Raw genomic sequence first — 3,571 nt, forward strand, 5'->3', positions numbered from 1 at the left:
AAAAAGAGAAGTTAAGCAAAGAGATAAAAACCATATAAAAGAACCACACAGAGATTCTGGAGCTGAAGAATACAATGAAATAAATGAAAAATGTAACACAGACCATGAAGATCAGGATGAACAAAGCAGAAGAAAGAATCTGTGAGTTACAAGGAATTTGGAAATTATCCATTCAGAGGAGAACAAAGAAAAAAGATCTGTGTGATACCATCAAAAGTACCAATTTGCAAATTATTAGAGTTCCAGAAGGAGAAGAGAAGAAAGAAGGCAGAAAGATGTTTTAAATGAATAACGGCTAAGAACTTGCAAAATGTAGGGAGAGCTTTGGATATCTAAGTTCATAAAGCTCATAGTCAACAAAAAAATCTGCTTGAGGAGATCCTCTTCAAGACACATTAAAATAAAATTGTCTACGAAAAACTCACTTCAACTTTAAGGACACACATAGGTCTAAAGAAAAGGGATGGAAAAAGATATTACAAGAAAACAGAAACCAAAGAGAGCAGGTAAATTATACTTACATCAGTGAAAATAGACTTTAAGCTAAAAAGAGTAACAAGAAACAAAGGTCATTATATAATGATAAAGAGGTCAATTCACCAAGAGGATAAAACAACTATAAATTTAAATGCACCCAACACAGGAGCACCAAAATGTATTAAGCAAATATTAGCAGATATGAAGAAAGAAAGAGACAACAATGTAAAACTAGTAGGTGATTTCAATACCCTACTTCCAGCAATGGATAGATCACCCAGACAGAAAATCAATAAGGAGACTTTGGACTTGAACTATACTTTTACTAAATAAAACTAACAGATATAATATAGAACATTCCATACAACAGCACGGAATACACATCAAGTGCACATGAATATTCTCAAGAATAGATCATACGGTAAGTCACAAACAAGTCTTAATAAATTTAAGGAGATTGAAAGAATACCAAATTTTTAATATTTTGGTTTTGACCAAACTTTTTATTTAGTATTCTATAGTTGCTTAACACACATTTAAATGGTTTTATTGAGGGAAGGGAAAAGGGAGGTTCCTGTAGATTTCTAGGAAATGTCAGAAAGGCAAAATACGGCCATCATTATCCATTTGCTTTATTGAATTTACTGGGTCAAATAGCACTCTCCTTATGTAAGCATCTACTCTCGGGTTTTTTATACCAAGAACACTGAGATATCAGTTTGAAGACACTCTGAAATCCTACTCCTACCACCCTTTAATAGCTAGCTTGTGGGTATAGGCAGAAGGATTTCCCTCTCCATTTCAGATAGCTAGATGTTTGTGGAAGGTCTCAAAATTGTTTGCATCATTTACTGGGAAAAAACAGATATAGAAAGTGGCCTTTGGGACACTTTTATTTGGAAAATTTAAACACTAGTACACAAGTCAAGTCTTAACACATTTAACATTTGGTTGTCAAAGGCAAAGTCATAAAGTCCAGTAGGGTTAAACAGGTTTTACTCTTTTCCCTTCACAAGAACATAAAAATTATGGTGGGGGAACTTAACAGGAAATTTTTAAAAGGTAACACAATTTTTCCTTTTAGTAGTCCTTGGGTCTGACAGAAAATGTTTAATTTTTTAGTTTTTTGGTTTGTTTCCTTGAATAGGGATTTTGGTCCAAAGTTTTGTTTGTTTTTCTATCTGCTTCTGCCTCTCCTCTGTCAGATCAGTTTCCTCCACAGCTTCCACCTCTGGGTGCTCTGTGACCTGAAGTGTTGTAGGAATCACATGGAGGAGGATACCTTCTTTTCCACAGAAGGGGGTAGGCCTCTTTCTTGTCTGCCAGCCAGATCACGACCACTTGAGTAGAGATCACTTCCACTGCCTGAGTAACTGTCTTGACTTCCACCATACCCATCATATGAGCTGCTGTAATCATCACAGTGACTGTTTCCCCTACAAAATGGCATGGGTCCTCATGTAGTTAGAGCACTAAGTGAGTTACCATAACTCTCATATGAATCTCTGTAGGAACTTCCGCTTGTATGATCTAAATAGTTAAGATCAGGACTATAGTCATCTCTAATACTATAGCCTCTTGATGGGTAATCATCATGTGAACTGGAATGACCATAATCACAGTAAGTATAATCTTCTTGGTGGTGGTACTTAATCTCTGGTATCACAAGAACTTGGGAAATCTCTCCTTGAATAACTGTCTTTAGTAGAATACACATCATCTTTTGGGGACAAATAAACATCCCTATGAGAGGGCAGGGGTTTCTTTCAAGGTTTGCCTCCCTAATGATCTCTTCCATGTTGTACAGGAGCTTTACCTTCCATTCCATTGCTGCTATGAACTGGTCCTGAAGGGGCAGATCTTTAGGAGGAGGACAGCCACTTTGGGGTAGTGGTCCCCTTTTTATTGGAAGTGGTCCCTTGGAAGAATTTATATTAAAAATCATGGAATAGCCACCATGATCCATGGGCCCTTTGCATGAGGGAGGTCCCCTGGTTCTTCCACTTCGTCTTCTTCCACCTCTAAGACCTTTTGGAGGGCTTCTGCTTCTTAGAGGTGAAGGTGGTCCATGTCTACCACTTCCAAATGATGGTTCAGTGGCTTGTTCTACCTTAATGGCTTTTCCATCTAAGGACTTTCTGTTCACATCTTTGGCTGTATCCTTAGCTTCAGCTGGGCTTTCAAACATGACAAAAGCAAATCCTCTTGATTTGTTAGTTTCATGATCTTTCATCAATAGAACTTCTACTATTTGTCCATATTTGCCAAACATGACTTCAAGGGCTTCCTTATTTGCTTTTGTATTCAGGCCACCAATGCAGAGCTTTCCTGGGTGATCTGGTTCAACTATTTTCATTCCCTGATGAGAGTCGGAGGGGTGGTTGTAGTTTCAAGCTCTTATGAGCTTACTATCAGGGGCTTTGTAGCAACTCAGCATGAGAGAGAGCTGATGGTTCTGAGAATGGAAGAGGGAAGATTCTAATGCTATTAAACAACAAGGGTGAACCTCATACCAAATTTTAATTCAGTAAGCTAATTGACTATCTATTTGACTTTATGACACTGCTTTCAATAAGCAGATGTTAAGTGTGTGTTAAGACTTGACTTGTGTACTAGTGTTGTAATTTTCTAAGTTAAAGATGAAAACTCTCCTATAACAACATAGAAATTTCATCTGTTATAACATAGGAGAAAACAAAAACACTTTGGCTCCAAGTACAATACTGAATTTCATAGTTTTACTATAGCTTATCTGATTAACAGGATATATATGGGTATGCAAAATTCCATTAACTTTGCTAACTCAAAACTTACATCCATATTTCAAAAGAAAAATAACAATTTTACTGTTTTTGAAATATAGAAAGAAGTTAAACATATCCTCTTGTACACAATAAGTAAACATATTTTTAATTGCAATATTTCTTTCAAGTTAAATTTATTAGAGTCTAGAAATAAAGATAATTTACTTAATGTCATACTATCATTTTCTCATATGGACTATAATGTATGGATGTATATTGTATATGGAATGACCAAAATACTCTTCAAAAATGATTGATTTTTATGGAGAAAAAATATGTTCATACCTCAA

General features: G+C 35.8%; 1 pseudogene; it reads right to left on the minus strand.

Annotated features, from left to right (window-relative positions):
• Positions 1-1,933: 1,933 nt before the first annotated feature.
• LOC125091523 (RNA-binding motif protein, X chromosome-like) lies at positions 1,934-2,833 on the minus strand (annotated as a pseudogene).
• Positions 2,834-3,571: the final 738 nt, after the last annotated feature.

Source organism: Lutra lutra, chromosome X, assembly GCF_902655055.1.
Source record: "Lutra lutra chromosome X, mLutLut1.2, whole genome shotgun sequence".
NCBI lineage: Eukaryota > Metazoa > Chordata > Mammalia > Carnivora > Mustelidae > Lutra > Lutra lutra.